Source organism: Panthera onca, chromosome D4 (genome assembly GCF_046562875.1).
Source record: "Panthera onca isolate mPanOnc1 chromosome D4, mPanOnc1 haplotype 2, whole genome shotgun sequence".
Lineage (NCBI taxonomy): Eukaryota > Metazoa > Chordata > Mammalia > Carnivora > Felidae > Panthera > Panthera onca.
This window is the reverse complement of record NC_138351.1, coordinates 12,131,227-12,150,032: the sequence shown is the minus strand read 5'-3', so window position 1 is coordinate 12,150,032 and position 18,806 is coordinate 12,131,227. Positions and strand designations below refer to the sequence as shown.

Below are 18,806 nucleotides of genomic sequence, written 5' to 3'. Positions count from 1 at the left end.
GAACACCTCTTTTTGGTTTTGAAATCTTCTTGTACCTCTCTCCCCCTTCCTTGGGTAAGTTTGTAATGGTTTTAATATCAGCTTGGAATGGAGCATAGTCATTCCTTGGTAATGCAAATATCAATTATTTCTTGGACAGTTTTTCCAGCCTACCTCCTCTAGATGTGTCTGGCCATTCCTGGGAGTTTTAGGGCATCACGTGTTGGGGATCCTGGGACTTTGTCCTGGCTTTTTTTTTTTTTTTTTTTTTTTAATGTTTTTTAACGCTTATTCCTTTTTGAGAGAGAAAGGCAGAGCAGGAGAAGGGCAGAGAGAGAGAGGGAGACACAGAATCCGAAGCATGCTCCAGGCTCTGAGCTGTCAGCACAGGGCCCGACGCGGGGCTCAAACTCGTCAACTGCGAGATCATGACCTGGGCCAAAGTCAGACACTTAACCAGCTGAGCTGCTCAGGTGCCCTGACTTTGTCGTGGTTTTATCTGAGCATCACAGACTCTTCGAAGTTCAGAGCAGGAACACACATCTGGTTCAGCTTGATCCCTTTGCAGAAGAGAAAACTACTATCCAAAGACATTAAGTGACCCAAGAGCCAGAAAACAGGTTCCCTGACTCCCAATTCCTGAACAGGAAATAACAGAGGCACTGGATTAGCAAAGTTCAGTTTGGAGTTGATAGAGGGGGCGCTGGAGGAAGAACAGATCCAAGGACCCTTCATCTGCCTGCAGTGAATCCCTGCATAGGGGGCAGCACCACACCGCTGTAAGTAGTAGGCTGGCTAGGATCTGGGAATGGTGATCCCAGTCTCCCCTTCTCTGCTCCTCTGGCCGCTCTGAAATCCAGGGAGTGGAAAACGAAGCTGCTTCCTAGAGTGGGAAGGGCAAATGTAAAGTCCGTTTTCAGTGTTTCCTGGGAATGCAGGGGAGGTGAGAACAGGTAAAAACACTGAAATCACGGTGGATCAGAGGGGAGCACGCACATTACATACAGATGCATATGCATATACGTGTAACACAGCCCTTCTTTCCCACTACCTCCCTTCTGTTGAGCCAGCAGCCTTAGGTTTCCAGAGAGAAGTCACAAAGCAGACTGCCCACTGGCTAATTAGAAAGCTAACTCTTACTGGGGTGCCTGGGTGGCTCAGTCGGTTAAGCAAGCATCCAGGTCATGATCGTGGGTTTGAGCCCCACATCTGGCTCTGTGCTGACGGCTCAGAGCCTGGAACCTGCTTCAGATTCTGTGTCTCCCTCTCTCTCTGCCCCTCCCCCACTCATGCGCGTGCTCTCTCTCTCTCTCTCTCAAAAATAAATAAAAACATTTTTAAAAATTAAAAAATAAAAGCTCTTATTAAACAGGATTCTAAGGAACTCTGCCAAGAGTCTTAACATTATCATTACTGTGAATTAATTCATGGAACAAGGGACCGCATAGTGATTGGTCCTACATGAGACGTGCATTTCTTCCCAATTCTGTCTCTCCATAGATATCAACAGAAATTGGGGAACGTCACCCTCTAATGGAAATAAAACAACATCAATATCAGAGCAAGAGCGACTTGGCAGAAAGCTTGGAAACATTTACAAATTAGAAAGCGCTCATCTAATTGTTTTACCTAATTTCAAATGTGACTTTTCTAGTTGCTTCTAGGTTTTAGTTCAACATCTTACTGCCCTTTAATACTCCCCTGTGAGAAATATGCACAGATTCCTTATGGTAGATTTGATGCCTTAATGGTTCCAATTAATGGTCTCCCTTTATCCAGGCCCTTTCTCTTCAATTTTGTAGTCCCCTCCCACCTTGGGCTCACCTGTACGATTTACTTTGGCCAGTAGAACATCAGTAGACTTAATGTAAGCGAAGCCTTGAAAATTGTTCGTGCCACGAGATAGCTCTACGTACCTATTAGAATTTCTGACGGAAGAACGCTGATGGTCCCAAACGCTAGCGAGGATGTAGAGCAACAGGAACTCTGAGTCATTACTAGTGGGGATGCAGAGCAGTACAGCCACTTTCAAAGACAGTTGACAGTGTCTTGCAAAATGAAGCACACTCTTTCTGTATGATCCAGCCGTCCTGTTCTTTGGTCCTTACCCAAAGGAGCTGAAAACTTAGTTCCATATAAAAACCTACATGACAGTGTGGAGGCTCCTCAAAACATCAAAGATGGAACGACCCTATGACCCAGCAATAGCACTACTAGGAATTTATCCAAAGGACACAAGGGCACATATACCCCAATGTTTATAGCAGCGCTATCAACAACAGCCAAGTTATGGAAAGAGCCTAAATGTCCACTAACTGATGAATGGATAAAGAAGATGTGGTTTATATACACAATGGAATACTACTTGGCAATGAGAAAGAATAAAACCCTGCCATTTGCAGTAATGCGGGTGGAACTGGAGGGTATTTTGCCGAGCGAGAGAGGTCAGTCAGAGAAAGACAGATATCATGTTTTCACTCATATGTGGAACCTGAGAAACTTAACAGAAGACCGTGGAGGGAGGGAAGGGGGAAAAATAGTCACAAACAGAAAGGGGGGCAAACCACGAGACACTCTTGAATACAGAGAACAAACTGAGGGTTGACTAGGGGAAAGAGGGGAAAATGGGTGATGGGCATTGAGGAGGGCACTTGTTGGGATGAGCACTGGGTGTTGTATGTAAGCAGTGAATTACAGGAATCTACCCCCAAAACCAAGAACACACTGTATACTCTGTAAGTTGGCCAACTTGACAATAAATTACATTAAAAAAAATAGCATCCTGAAAATAAACAAAAACAAACACCTACACACAGAGTGTTTAGCAGCTTTATTCATAATTTGGACAAAATTTGGAAGTAACCAAGAGGTTCATTAGTAGATGAACAGATAAACGAACTGGCACATCCAGACAATGGAATGTTGTTTAATGCTAAAAAGCAATGAGCTATCAAGCTAGGAGAAGAAAAAGGGGAAATCGAAATACATATTGCTAAGTGAAAGAAGCCAATCTGAAAAGGCTACATATTGTTTGATTCCGGTCATATAGCATTCTGGAAAAGGCAAAACTATGGAGATAGGAAAAAGATCGGTGGTTTCCAGGAGTTGGAGGTGAGGAGGTTTGAAGAATAGAGCAAGGAGGATTCCTAGGGCAGTGAAACTACTCTGTTTCGATACTACAGTGGTGGATACTTGTCATTACACATTAGTCCGAACCATAAACTGTACAGCACAAATTCCTAACTGTGACCTTTGGCTGATAATGATGTGTCAACATAGGTTCACCAACCATAGCAAAGGTACCACTCTTGGTGGGGGGGGGGGGGTTGTTAATACAGGGGGGCGGCTCAGCATGTGGGGGACAGGCAGGGAAGATACGGGAAATCTCTGCACCTTCCCCTCAGTTGTTTTGTGAATCTAAAACTCGTCTTGAAAAGTTTGTTATTTAAAACAATTTTTTTAATGTTTATTTTTGAGAGAGACAGAGTACGAGTGAGGGAGGGGCAAGAGACACAGGGAGACACGAAATCCCAAGCAGGCTCCAGGCTCTGAGCCATCAGCACAGAGCCCCACGCCGGGCTCGAACCCACAACCCGTGAGATCGTGACCTGAGCCGAAGTCTGACGCTCAACCAACAGAGCCACCCAGGCACCCCCTGAAAAGTTTATTTGTTAAAAAGTTTGTGCGTTTTTGTTCTTGTTCTTGGCATTCTGCCACCGCCGGAGGACAACTCCATTAAAGGATAAAAGACCCTGTGCTACAGAGATGAGTCATCACGGCTGAGGCCATCCTTGACTGGCGAGCCCTCCACAGGCTGCAGAGGCCCAGGCAGGTCCAGATGAGGTTGGCCAGGCTCGGTCCAGATCTGCAGAACCACCCCCCGCCCCCGACTCCCAGGTCCGTGAAAAATAATGCGTGGTGCCTCTTTTAAGCAGTCGCTTCAGTCCTCCATCACTGCATGAAAAGCCACCCCAAAACCGAAACCCAAAAGCAACCTCCATTTACTATTTCTCATGATTCTGAGTCAGCTGGGCACCGGCTAGTGTCACTCACTTGGCTGCAACCAGCCAGCTGCTGGAAGGTCTGAGAAGGCTTCACTCACACATCTGTGCCCCTGTCTCTTTCCATGTGGCTTCCAAAGCATGTGGTCTTTTCAGCAAGGGGGTCAGACTTCTTACACGGCAGCTGGCGTCCTGGAGGGAGGAACTGGAACTTTGGTACTGAGCGTGGAAGTTCTAGAATGCTACTTCTGCTTCATTCTATTGGCTACAGCAGTCACAAGAGCAACCGGGTTCAAGGGGAGGGGAAATACACCCTACATTTTGCAGGGCAGCGTGTACGTACAGGGATAAAGTGGCCTGGTCACAGCCATTTTGGTGAGACTGTCCTGCCCGCTATGTTTTAGGGTGATTGTGGTACCACATTGGATACATTCTTCTAAGCTATGGGGGATTGTGGGCTAGTTACAATTCCGTTCTGGACCTTTCTATGAAATGAGGAAGTGTGGGTTCTTCTAGGTTGCTTAACGCGTATTTGACTTTTTCATTAGTGATATCTAAGGGAGATCCAGAAAGGATGGCCAGAGGGAATCTGCGAAGCATTGATCGGCCGTGGGTAGATCTAGCAACTCGGTCTGCCATTAATTCTCTGACTAGAAAGAAACCACTCAAGCATCCACATGAAAGGCATGCCTAGCCTCCAGGGGCATCAAACGGTAGGAGAGTAGAGACTACAGCCTTCACAGCTTCTGAAGGGTCATCTTAACATCACAATGCCTTCTCTTTCTAGAAACTTCCTTTCTAAGCAGACAAACCAAATGCTTCGCCGACTCCCCTGTACAATGTGAGATGCTCCTTTCAGAGGACCGGATCCCCCCTGGGGACCCTCTGGTCTCTAACTTTGAGTTTACTTTTCAGGTTAGCAAAGGCTTGGGCACCTCAGCCCCAAGTCCCTTTCTTCTTTCTCTCCTGGACCATCTTCCCTTTCCTGGAGCTTGGGCTCTCTTTTCCCGTTGCTTCGTTGCTTCCTCAATCCCATCCGCCTTCTGTCCCTCCTTCCTCTCAGGCTTGAGAAGAACACCGAGCGAGGAGCCCCAGTGGCTGTTTTCTCCTCGCAGCTCTGTCCCCATACCAGTGAAGTCTGCATCCTCTTTTGGGTTGAGATTCCTGGTCTGTATCCCAAGAGTGTGAGACAGGAGGCTCAGAAAGGTCACTTGGAAACCTAACGGTCTCTGGTCATTAGACACCTTCTGTAGCACATTCGGTGCCAAGGCTTGAGCCGGGTGAAGAGTCAAGGACGCGGAACCCTTCGCAGGAAGTACACGTGTACCTCGGCCAACTCCCACTACCTCACTACTTTTCTCCTAACTTTTTTTTTTTTTTTAGGTAGAAAACATGCCCCTGTAGCAGCTGCACACCCTATTCCACTTATTAAATGATACGCGTCGAGATGGGCATCGCGTGAAAACCATATGCACGTGAATAACTCCCCAAAGAAAACGGCTGCCAATTAAAGGTTCATGCTGGGGTGGGGGGAAACCCTAAGATGAAGAAAAAATTTGATGTTCCGTTGCCTTCGCGTTTAAAAACAGGCACAGGCCGTGAAAACCTCTAGCCGAATTTCCACCAGCCCGTACGATCTGTTTTCTGTGTTCACTTACTCCTTGTCTCCGTGGCATCTTTCTCCTGTTACCACCAGACTCACGTGGGTAGCTTTTCTAGGTGAATTTTCACTTTGCCCAGAAGTTACAAAAAAACCACACAAAACAAACCAGCATAGACTTAACGGGGTTTGGTTGGAAGAGTGAACAAGAAAAACGAGACAGTGTCAGAACGGAGGGGAGAACGAAGGAAGAGAACAGAGAGGGGACGGCAGCACAGAAAACCATGCAGCAGTTCAGAAAGTAGTGTAAAGGCACACAAAATGTATACACACATTTGGTACATCAGGTCTGAGCGTGGCTTCTCAGGAAGCTGAAGGTCAAGGTCTGCATAAGAGAGTAAGAAACCTTCTTTGGGTTGGAGAGGCTTAAAAAGAGAGGTTTAAAAGCTTGAAGTGGGGGGGGGGGGTGGGCACCTGGGTGGTTCAGTCGGTTAAGCGTCTGCCTTTGACTCAGGTCACGATCTCAGGCTTGTGAGTTCGAGCCCCTCATCAGGCCGTCTGCTCTCAGCACAGAGCCCGCTTCCGATCCTCTGTCCCCCTATGTCTCTGCTCCTCTCCCGCTTGCACTCTTTCTCTCTGTCTCTCTCAAAATAAATGAATAAACTTAAAAAAAAAGGGGGGGGGGAAGCTTGAAGTAGGGAAAAGAGGCTGAAATACATCAGTCGTGTCACTCAAAACTCCTCAAACTGCATCGCGACTCTTACGCCCCAAGAAACGGTGTGTTGTAAAAGTCACAAAATCCAACTGTGGAACCAGGAGTGAAACCCAGGCTGTCGTCTTATCCCCAGAGCAGAGCCGGGCCCTGGGTTCTTCGTGACTAAGCAAAAGTTCATTCAAGCCAAAGCCTTCTTTGTTCTAACCCGGGAAATACTGTTTGTTTTTGACCTCCTTGCAACACCGAAAACAGTTCTCATCAACAGCGAACCTACGTGATACCAAATGGGTCACCACGAAAGGGTGACAGGTCTAGAAAGAGTACCAAGAAATAATGGAGTCACCCGGGAAGGGAAGGGAATGGATACAAGAGACACTTAAGCTCCCTGAATACAGGCAGTAGCCGTCCACCCGAGACATCACATCGGCGTAGCTGACACATTCTTGCAGTTCACTTGCCATGCGCCATCTGAGGTCCCCCCTGCGTGGAGGGGCAGCGTCCAGGGCCAACTCTTGAATTTCTCAGACTTGCTTTCTGAGGCGAGATGGGGGGCATGATGCTAACCACACAATAAATACTTGTGGAAGAGAAGGGGGTGTTCACTTTCGTCACCCGGCAAAGCCCACATTAAGACGTCTCAAGGTCTCTGTGACACCTCACGGTGTGAACGCACCAGGAGCACAACCTTCATTTTTCCTTTTATTTCTCAGAAAATGCAGGGGCTTCCCTGACTTGGAAGCATTTTGGCAGAACCTCACCGGCTAGCCTCGTCTCTTGGCGACGTTTGAATGCTTGGCTAGCAAAATGGAACGCTTACCCTGACATCTCTTTAAGCACACGGTCCACAAGCTGTCCCGGCAACCTAGAACGTTTTGCTGGGATGGGGGATAGAAAAAGGAAATCTATTAAGCAGGCTATGCCAACTGCTTTAAGATACAACCAATGTGGATTAATACAGTAAGGGTTCGTTGCCCGTTCATGCCTCTGTTCAACACAGTTTGGTGGCAGAATTGGCTTCACGCAGTCATTCGGGGACCCTGGGTCTTTCCATCTTGTGGCAGCATAATGGTCAACCGTCGATTCCCAAATGCCCGCTGAATTAGACGAGAGGGCAAAAGATTTAAGATGTCAGGGATAAACATCACATCCGCCTACGTTCCGCTGGTCAGACTTGGGCCTTCATAACACCCACCAGCAAGACGCCCGGAAAAATCTGTTGCAGCCCTGTGCCTGGGAAGGAGAGGAGAACACTATAGTCTCTCCCCAGTGCGCCGAATAAAGACAAATCGTTTCACGTTAAACTTATTCTCGCACAGCTCTGCTTGCGAGCTGAGGGGAGGGTCTTCAGCCGTCAGATTTCTTCTATTCTTGTTTCTTAGTGTTTTCCCTGAGTGTCTAGGTTGGAAGCAGCCTAGGATGTGGGGGGTTGGGGGACGGCAACCCTGTCTTGGAAACGTTTGTGGACACGCACGGGAACGTAAAGAGTCCACAGCTTTTACTGTTACCGAGAATCAAGCACTTGAAGCCAAGTGTCAAGGTGTCTTCTAGCAAAGAGTGCTGTCGATTCCGTTATCGTGGGAAAAAATGGAATCTGTGCCATCAGCTTTTGAAGCCACTGCCACTGGAATCCCTGGAGCCTTTGGGAGCAGGGAAAAGAAAGGCAAAAAGCAGCACAGCTCTGTCTGCAGTCAGCCTGTCCGGATGGCCCAGGTGACTTCACGAGAAAGAGGATGGGGCAAGCAAGAGGAATGTGGGTTTTTTTCTCGCACAAATAATCCTTGAGGAAAAAATATGGGAGTTTAGAGTGTGGTGGGGATTTACAAACACTTTAAGTCAAAAAGCACAGCCACGCCATGGAGATAGGAGTTAGAAAATTTTGGACAGCCGCCCAGCTGGCTCGGACTGTGTAAGGCTCCTCTCTGTCCTTCCCTGCGTGAAGCAGGGGGAGGGTCCGACTGAAGCAAAGGACGGGCTACATGCTCCCCAAGCTCTACTGCGCTTGCAGTTTCCAAGGGTTGGGGGACAGAGTGTGTCCGTGTGTGCCTTCATTTTTTCCCCTTCATTTTAAAGTCATGACTGTGGGAAAGACGCCCTTTTTCAGGACCATTCTGCACACCAAGAGATATACCGTGGCATTTTTTTTTTTTTCTAGAGACTTTCAGAAGACACAGTTCAAGAGGTTTACTTAATATGCAAGGGCTCGTTTATGATACGATTAGAACAAAAGGCATAACGTGAACTTGCGTGTATTCTCCAGCCTCATACACGTACAGAAAGCCTAGAAAAATGTCCTGGAGGGACATCTGCTGAAGTGTTAGCTACTGTTACCTTCAGGCTGATATTGTCTCTAATTAAAAAAACAAAAACAATCTTGTGCTACTTTTTCACATCAGAAAAGACAAAGAATTGGGGAAAATATTTAATATCTGCCAATGACAAAAGCTTACGTGTGTTGTAAAAATTGAGAAAAGCAAAAAAGAAATGACTCCATTTTCTTTCCCCAGAGACGACCATCCCCAGCATTTAGTATTTGCTTACTATGCTTTACAACATTTTATACTCTATTTTTAGCTCAAAATAACATATGCACAGGGCAGAGGATGGGAATAGATATTTTGTTTTCAAAGAAGGTATACAAATGGCTAAGCACGTGAACAAATACTCAGTGCTATTAGCCACTAGGAAAATGTCAATCAAACCCACCATGAGCATCGCTTCACACCTGTTGGATGGCTAGAATCAGAAAACATAATAACAGGTGTTAATAAGGATAGGAAGAAACCGGAGTCCATATACCCTGCTGGTGGGAATATAAAAAGGTACAACCACTTTGGAAAAGAGTCTGACAGTTCCTCAAAACGTTAAACGCAGAGTTACCTATGACCCAGCAATTTCACTGTCAGGTGCACACCTAAGAGAAATGAAAACACACGTCCCCACGAGAGTTTACATGGCATTATTCACAAGAGTCAAAAGGTGAAAACACCCCAAATCTCCATCAACTGAAGAATGGATGAACAAAATGGAATACATCCATACAACGGAATATTATTCAACAGTAAAAAGGAATGAGGCACCGATACGTGCTACTCCATGGATGAACCTTGAACACATTATGCTAACTGAAAACAGCCAGTTACAAAAGGCCCCATTGTTTGATGGCATTTCTAGGAAATGTTCAGAATGGGCAGATCTACACAGACAGAAAGTGGGTTAGTGGTTGCCTGGGGCTGGGGAGCGGTGGACTTGGTGGGGAAATGGGGAATGAATGCTAATGGATGCTAGATTTGTGGGGAGAAGGATGAAAATGTTCTAAAATTGATGGCAATGACGAATGTAGAACTCTGTGATTATAATGAAAACCATCAAATTATACATTTGAAATGGGTGAATTGAATGGCATACAAATTCACCTCAATAAAGCAGGCTTGTTTGTTTGCTTGTTTGTTTTTAAAAGGAAAAAGTAACATGCCCTTAAAAAAACTAAAGCACTTTCAAAGGGGGCCGTGCAGAGCAAAGGAAACAATCAACAAAATGAAAAGGCACCGATGGAATGGGAAGAGATGTTTGCAAATGACATACCAGATAAAGGGTTAGTATCCAAAATCTGTAAAGAATTTGCCAAACACAACACCCGAGAAACAAATAATCCACTGAAGAAATGGGCAGAAGACATGAGTAGACACTTTTCCAAAGATACCCAGATGGCCAACAGACACACGAAACAATGCTCAACGTCACTCATCAGCAGGGAGATACAAATCAAAGCCACAGTGAGATGCCACCTCACACGGGTCAGAGTGGCTAAAATGAAAGGAAACTACAGATGTCGGCGAGGATGTGGAGAAACGTGAACCCTCTTGCGCTGGGAGCGCAAACTGGTGCAGCCTCTCTGGAAAACAGCATGGAGGCTCCTCAAAACATTAAAGATAGAACGACCCTATGACCCAGCAATAGCACTACTAGGAATTTATCCAAAGGACACAAGAGCACATGTACCCCAATGTTTATAGCAGCGCTATCAACAACAGCCAAATGATGGAAAGAGCCTAAATGTCCATCAACTGATGAATGGATAAAGAAGATGTGGGTTATGTATACAATGGAATACTACGTGGCAATGAGAAAGAATGAAATCATGCCATTTGCAGCAACGTGGATGGAACTGGAGGGTATTAGGCTAAGTGAAATAAGGCAGGCAGAGAAAGACAGATATCATGTCTCACTCATATGTGGAATTTGAGAAATGTAACAGAAGACCAGGGGGAAGGGAAGGGGAAAAAAATAGTTACAAACACAGAGGGGGGGAGTCAAACCATAAGAGACTCTTAAATACAGAGAACAAACTGAGAGTGGATGGGGGGTGGGAGAGAGGGGAAAATGGGTGCTGGGCATTGAGGAGGGCACTTGTTGGGATGAGCACTGGGTGTATGGAAGCGATGAACCACGGGAATGTACCCCAAAAACCAAGAGCACACTTTACACACTGTATGTTAGCCAATTTGACAATAAATTATATTAGGAAAATAATAAAATTTTTTAAAAAGAGAAAAAAAAAAAAAAACTCAAGCCCAATGCTGGCGAGGATGTGGAAAAACTGGAATTTACACGAGGATCTGCCTTTTATTCCCAAGGACCAGCTCGAGGCAGGCACTGATTATAGTGAATTGCTTTTGTGTGTATGAATTGGCAAAACTCTTCGGGGGAAAAATGTGGCAATGGATTCCAAAAACCTTGAAAATAAAAATGTTTAGAAAAAAAAAAAGGTGGCCAGTGCACCTGAGGGATTAAATTTTAAATTTTATTCAATTGTAATTAAGTAGCCACATGTGACCCTGGATTGGACTGCACAGCTCTGAACAATCCCCATTACAACATTTAACACACCGTGTATCTTGCATGAGAATGAGCTCCAACAGGAAATTCACTTTGTGACCATCATCACTGTCTCCACAGCACCTAGCATGGGGCTTGGTACACAGCAGGCTCTGTGTAGCCCTCAGGCATGATAGCCCTCATCATCTTCAGCATGGTCCGGTCCACCTTTGTATCCCACAGCTTAGCCCAGCATGCACTACGGGTACTCAGTAACTGTTGATAATTGAGTTAATCGATTTCTAGGCTTACAAACCCGCCAGTTATCTGTTCGCGGAGAATGCTCGACCACGGGGACTTGCCTTCGTGCTTTTCTGATATATTTCTTTGTGTTCAGTATGCAGGCTAAAAGCATCTGCTTGCATTCAAACCCTGGCTTTATGACCTCTGGAATGGAACGTTTCTGTGCCTCAGTTTATTCCTCCGTAAAGCAGGCACATTGATGGCCCCGTCTCAGTTGTCAGGATTACGTGTGTTGGGGTTTACAACTTTATAGGAAATATAGAGAATGGAGGGCTGGGTTAAATTACACCATGAGGATTCAATCCGAAAAACCCAGATGGTAGCCAAGTCTGGTTGGAAAACAGAGGCAGTCATCCTGTGGTCATTAGAGCGAAAATCTAAGGACCAAGACGATACTCTGAGATTGGCAATCTCTCCACAAGGGAGACTTGAAAAAAGATATCTGGCATCATTACTGTAGATAGTAAGGTGCAGGAGGAGCGGCTTCTTTGTCACAACCAGTAATGCAGGTGCTCTAGCCTTTGGTAAAGCCCTGCCTGTAGCTGCCTTCAACTTTCCATGGACTTAAGGCAGGCAAAGTTGTAGCAAAGAGGGTCCCTGACCTTCAGATCGTGTCTGTAAGGATGCTGGGAAGTCAGGCACAGGAGATGTGTCAGCTGATTGTCTCCGCTGTTGCATGAGTAGCAGCTGTAACAAAAGCTGTCCTTTACTCATACCGAAATGAGACCATGAAAATAGGGGGTAAAATGGGTGTGTGTGTGTGGGGGGGGGGAACAGCTGGAGAAACTTGCCTCGTTCTGCCGCTTTCAAAATTTCCTCGGAGCGTCCAAGGAAGGCAGTCCTGGGGTCACCCTGCCATCTTCCTGGGATGTATCATTCGCAGGCTCCCCTGCTTGTTCTCCAATTTGGTTTCCGTAATTGTGGCTGCTAGGTCTTAAAATTCTGTTTCAGAAGAAATTTCAAGTCCTTATTTTATGAAGTGCAGCAAAATAAATGGCGTACCTAGAACTTTAAAAACAGTGTCACCTTCACAAAATCCTAACTGGCTCGTCTTCTGTTCGTCTGTTCTGCCCTAACCCTCGTCCGAGGAGCCACAGCCTCTTGCTTGGACGACCACAGGGACCTTTGAACTGATCCCCTTGTGTTGGCTCTTGCCTCCTTCAAATCCATGTGCCGAACGCTGTGCCCCGTGATCTTTAAGGCGATAGATAGCGCGTTTTACCACTCTGCCGCTTAGAATCTTCCAAAGGCTTTCCAGTATCATAGAATAAAACTGGAACTCCTTTCCTGTGGACTTCAGGGCCCTCCACGGCCTGATCACAAAATACGCATCCGTGGTGTCACTGCTGACAACTCTGTCCCTCTCGTCTCCAAATTCCAGCCATACTCGTCTTTTGCTTTCTGTTTCACCAACATGCTAATCTATTTTATCTTCAGGGAACTTGAACTTCTTGTGCCCTCTCCAAGAAGGCTCCTAACCCCCAGGCTGTAAGATTCTGTTCAGGCGCACCTCCACTCCTCAGTCATCTCCTCCAAGAGCATTTCCCTGACCATTGTACTCTAAGATTTACGGTAACCACCTTCCCTCTAAAGCGCGCGCAGGTGCACAAGTTTTACCGGATGTAATAATACGGATGAAGTGAAGGGCTTAGAACAGCACATTATAAGTCTGCAGTGTCATCCGGCGTTATTTTTTTCATTACACCACATATTATCCAAATTTCTCTTGTGTCTTAATGCATTTACTTGTCTATGGTTGGCCCTCCTCACTCTTAGCTCCTTAAGAGCAAGGACCCTTTGATTGTTTGGTTCATTTATATATCTCTAGCGCCCAGAAGAAAGCGTGGAACGCAGTAGCTGATCAATAATCATTATCGAAAGGATGACTTCAGTGCAGGAAAATATACATACATATGGCAAAGAAAAACAAAGACTACCGCTACCATAGTATCAGGATATTCTTGGGAGACTAATATTTTCTCCTCTCTTGCTTTTTCAGATATGCTGAATTTCTGCAAAGACACGAATTCTTTTTCACGGTAAAAACAGAGTTAATTTTCACAAAAAGACTTATGTTGGTATGCCGTATGAAATGTCAGTCGGTCCACTGCTGCAGGCATGTGGCAGGTTGTATTCTCTGGGTCTGTGTATAAAACCGCTGAAGAATTTCACAGTTTGTGAGTTTGAGCCCCGCGTCAGGTTCTGTGCTGACAGCTCAGAGCCTGGAGCCTGCTTCAGATTTGTGTCTCCCTCTTTCTCTGTCCCTCCCCTGCTTATGCTCTCTCTCCCTCTCTCTCAAAAATAAATAAGCATAAAAAACATTAACACCACTTATGAAATCAGAAGTCATCTGACGTTGTTCAGGAAGAACCCTCAGCCCCGGGTGTCTCAGCACCGTGTGCCTTAGCTTGTGAATGCATGGGCAGGTCCTGCTGAAAGCCCCCTGGGAGGTGTGACAAGTCTCATTCCAACAGGGGCCATGTGCCATGTGACTGGCCACCCGCCTCTTTATCTCTAGTTCCTTAAGTGAGGAGTTCTGTTTGGCTATAGACCTTGACACTGTGGAGGTCAGCCAAGGTCAATGCTCCAGTAAGAATGACTCACACCCTGCTCTGCGCTCTCCGCTGGGCACAGGCTTAGAGTACCATGAACACCATGATTTTCCTGACTTAGCTCCCAGGAGGTGAGGCTCATTCCCTGAGACACTGATCTATGAAAAAAAAATCCCCAAAGCAGCCACCCAAGGTGTATCTGGCATTTAGGGGAAAAATAGAAGCTTCTATTCTCTGATCCTATCCAGTGGGGTTCTAATTCAAACTTGACTATCTATCCAGTGTGAACATGCTTTTCAGGCTTGTCTGAAGAAGGGCAATCATTATGATTTCAAAAAAAGTATTGTGGAAGATTGCAAACACACACACAGGTATTAACAATAATACAATTTGGGCGCTGGGTGGCTCAGTTGGTTAAGCGTCTGACTTCGGCTCAGGTCATGATCTCGCAATTCGTGGGTTCAAGTCCCCCTGTCAGCTGTGCTGACAGCTCAGAGCCTGGAGCCTGCTTCGGATTCTGTGTCTCCCTCTCTCTCTGCCCCTCCCCCACTTGTGCTCTGTCTCTCTCTCAAAAGTAAATAAACATTAAAAAGAATTTTAAAAACACAATGATACAATAAACAATTGCAATAGCAAGACCAAACTTAGCAAGATTTTTTAAAAGCCTTACTTGCTTTGGAGTGTTATACCTTTAAAAAAAAAATCACGGATAGGGGCGGCTGGGTGGCTCAGTCGGTTAAGCATCCTACTTTGGCTCAGGTCATGATCTCATGGTTCGTGAGTTTGAGCCCCGCCTCAGGCTCTGTGCTGACAGCTCGGAGCCTGGAGCCTGCTTCAGATTCAGCGTCTCCCCCTCTCTCTGCGCCTCCCCTGCTCATGCTCAATCTCTCTCTCTCTCTCTCTCTCAAAAATAAGTAAACATTAAAAATAAATGAATATATAAAAATCACAGGTTCCGCACACCCACCCTTACTTCCATCCCTTTCCTTTCCCACCGGTGGCAGTCAGGATCAAAAGTAGCTGTTTATCATTGCTTCACATGGTTTGACAGACCTATGTATCCATCACCTTTGTTCTCTTGTTGGCTTGTTTTAAGCTTTTATGTAAAGGTTCCCCATACCTCACATACCATGGGGCAACGTTGTGTTGCCGGTGCTCAGCATTCTATTTACAAGATTTTCTTTGTTGGCACGCACGATGGTTGCTTTTGTGTGTCAACTTGGCTACACTCCCCACTTACTCGATGAAACACTCACCTACGTGTTACTAGGCAGGTATCTTATAGATGTGCTTTAAAGTCCACAATCAGCTGTCTTCGAGTCAAGGAGATTTTCCTAGATAATTTGGGTGGACCCGATGCGATCCATCGGTTGAAGGACATTAAGAGGAGAGCCGAGGCTTCTCTGAAGAGGAAGAAATTCCACCTGTGGACAGCAGCTTGAGCTCGCACGCGGCTGTTCCAGTCTGTCTTTCCCGATGACGTGTACTGTGGATTTCAGACTTGTCTGGCCGGGTCCACGGTTGTATGAGCCAATTTCTGGCAATAAACCTCTTACCGTATGTCTCCCTCTGGTTCCCACTGGTTCGGTTTCTCTGGGTGAACCCTGACTGATACAGTATATGTATCTCCGATTCATCTCTTTGCATCGCTGTATAGCAAGCACCCACAAACTCCTTATAAAAACCAAACAGTCAATATTGTAGGCTTTGTAGGCCATACAGTCTCTGTTGCAAGCACTTCCCAATGCCATTGTAATATGAAAGCAGCCAGAGACAACGTCAAGGAATGGGGTGGCTGAGTTTCAATAAAGGTTTATTTACACATACAGTCATCGGGCTGGATTGGACTCAAGAGCTATGGTTTGGTAACTCCCGCAATATGATACACCGTTGTATGGGCAAACCACAATTTATATACTCTCCTGTTTCATATCTTCTACATTTTCCCCCGTTACTACACAATGCTGTCCCGAACGTTCATGTGCACCATTCTTGTGCACAACTTCACGTGTTTTTCTCAATCTGTCTAGGAGTGGAATTGATGGGTCCTGGGGTATACGAATCTTCCACCTAAATGGTGCCAAACTTCAAACTAAAGAGATCATTCTAATTGACACACCTACTAATAGGGCCCAAGACTTCCGGTTTCTCCCCATCTTCCACACCGTTGGGAGCCATCAGACGTAGATTTCCAAAATGGCGTATGTAAAATTGCATTTCATTGTAGTTTCAATTTACATTTTCATAACACCTAATGGTGAGAGGCATCTCTTCACGTGACTACTTTCCATCCATATGTCCTCTTTTTTTTAAATAGTAACTATTTCTTTTCCAATTAAAAAAAAATGTTTTTAATTGAAGGAGAGTTGGCATACAATGTTACATTTGTTTTAGGTGCACACATAGTGATGTGACAATTCTATCCATTACAAAAGGCTCATCATGTTATATGTGGTTACCACCTGTCACCATACATATATCCTCTTGGATCAAGTGTCTATCCAAATCTTTTGGCTATTCTAAAAATGGGGTTTTGTTCTCTTATTATTGACTTTTGTGAACTCTTTATAGATCACGGATCTAAGTCCTGTGGTGGATACGTGATTTGCAAATGTTTTCTCCCAGTCTTTAGCTTGTCTTTTCATTCTCTGAAGTGTCTTTTGCAGAGCAGAAGTTCTTAATTTTGATGATGTTCAAATTCATCAGCTTGTTCTTTTGTGGATCATATTTCTGGTAACATAGCTAAGAAATCTTCCCAGAACCCCAAGTCACAAGAATTTTTTTTTTTTGCATGTTATCTTCCAAAAGTTTTGTATTTTCAGGTTTACATTTTAGGTCTATGATGTATTTTTTTTTTTTTTTTTTTTTAGGTTAAAAAAACTTTTTTTATTTACGTAATCCCTACCCCCAACAGGGGACTCGAACTCACAACCCCGAGATCAAACGTCACACGCTCTCCTGAACGAGCCAGTCGGGCACTCCTCTCTGATGTATTTTTAATTAATTTTTGTATACAGTGCACGACACGGGTCAAGGTTCATTCTTTTTGCACATGGATGTCTTAATTTTTTTTTTTCAACATTTATTTATTTTTGGGACAGAGAGAGACAGAGCATGAACGGGGGAGGGACAGAGAGAGAGGGAGACACAGAATCGGAAACAGGCTCCAGGCTCTGAGCCATCAGCCCAGAGCCTGACGCGGGGCTCGAACTCACGGACCGTGAGATCGTGACCTGGCTAAAGTCGGACGCTTAACCGACTGCGCCACCCAGGCGCCCCTTTGCACATGGATGTCTTATTCAAGTACTATTTTTGTTGAAAAGACTATCTTTCTCTGTTGCCTTTGCATCTCTGTAAAAAAAAAAAAAATCAGTTGATCAATAATGTACGCGTCAGGTTCTGGGCTCTGTGTTCTGTTTCGTTCGTCTATATGTCCATCCTTTTGCCAATTCCACGCTGTCTTGATTGCTGGCTTTTTATAGCAACTCTTGAAATCCGGTGGCATGCCTCCTCCCGTTCGTTCCTCTTTTTCAGAAACGTACTGACTATTCTAATTCCTTTGCCTTCTCACGTCATTTTTAGAATCAGCTTGTTGACACCTATAAGAATATCCTGCTGAGATTTTGATAAGGATTATGTTGAACGGATAGATCAATTTAGGGAGGACAGACATTTACCAATGAACAGGGTACGTGTCTTTCAGTCAATTCGGCTCTATGTTTTGTTTTTCTCTTTTTAAGTAGGCTTCGTGCCCGGCATGGGGCCCAATGCAGGGCTTGAACTCATGACCCTGAGATCAACACCTGAGCTGAGATCAAGAGTCAGACACTTAACCTTCTGAGCCACCCAGGTGCCCCAAAATACAATTGATTTTTGTATATTGACCTTGAATCCTGCAACCTTGCTAAACCCATTAGTTCTAAAAGTTCTTCCTTTGCTAATTTATATATTGGTTTTGGGTTTTTAAAATTGGTTTGCAAGAGCTATTTATGTATTCTGTATATTCATTCAGTGGATAAATATTTATTGAGTGCTTCCTATGTGTCAGGCACTATATTAGCATACTAATCTTGAGTCCATTTTCTTCATTGCAAAATTCTTCGGGAAGACATTATTCATCTCAGTTACAGAAATAGTTATAGAATACCTGTCCATGAACTTGCTTATTCAAAAAATGTATTGAGTACCTACCATATGCTAGACAATAGCTTAGCTAACGGAGATACGGCAGAAACGACAGGACAGACACTGGAGGTCCCTCCACTCCTCTGATGGAGGAGAGAGACCACAAATAAAAGGTAAATACATCATCTAATTACAGGTAGTACAAATGCTTTGGAGAAAATAAGTCGAGATAATAGGGCCTAGGGGACAGGTGGGAAGACAGGAAAAAAAGGTGCTAGGAGACGGCGTATAATCTGAGCTGAACAAAACGAGGCAAGAGCACTCCAGGAGGAGTCCCCAGCAAGTGCAAAGGCCCTGGGTGAAAATGAGCTCGGCATGATCAAGGGACAGAAGGAGGGCCAGAGTGTCTGGAGTGTACTGAGCAGGGGACGGCGGTATGAGAAGAGACCAGAGAGACAGAGAGGGACCGGAGGTAGGGAGAGGCCATGATAAAAGGGCGACACTTGATTCGCAGTCCTTGGGAAACAGCAATGTACATGCCAAGCATCTCTGATACAAAGATAAGTAACACAAACCCCTGCCCTCGGGGAGGCCATGATCCAGTGGGAGAGACAAACACACGAATCGATGCACTGAAGAGGGAAAAGTAACGTCATCGAGGTGGGTATGCAGGACGTGTGGAGGTAGGAAGCAAGAGTGATCCTTTAGCTGTCTTT

General features: G+C 45.2%; 1 long non-coding RNA gene across 3 annotated transcripts in view; it reads right to left on the bottom strand.

The window, feature by feature from the left end:
• Nucleotides 1-1,671: 1,671 nt before the first annotated feature.
• LOC132663654 (uncharacterized) overlaps nt 1,672-18,806 on the bottom strand; it is an 80,540-nt gene continuing 63,405 nt past the window's right edge. For all 3 annotated transcript variants that reach the window (XR_013551490.2, XR_009603189.3, XR_013551489.2), the window contains one exon: nt 1,672-7,389. This is a non-coding gene — a long non-coding RNA (uncharacterized LOC132663654). The remainder of the gene's footprint in view (nt 7,390-18,806) is intronic.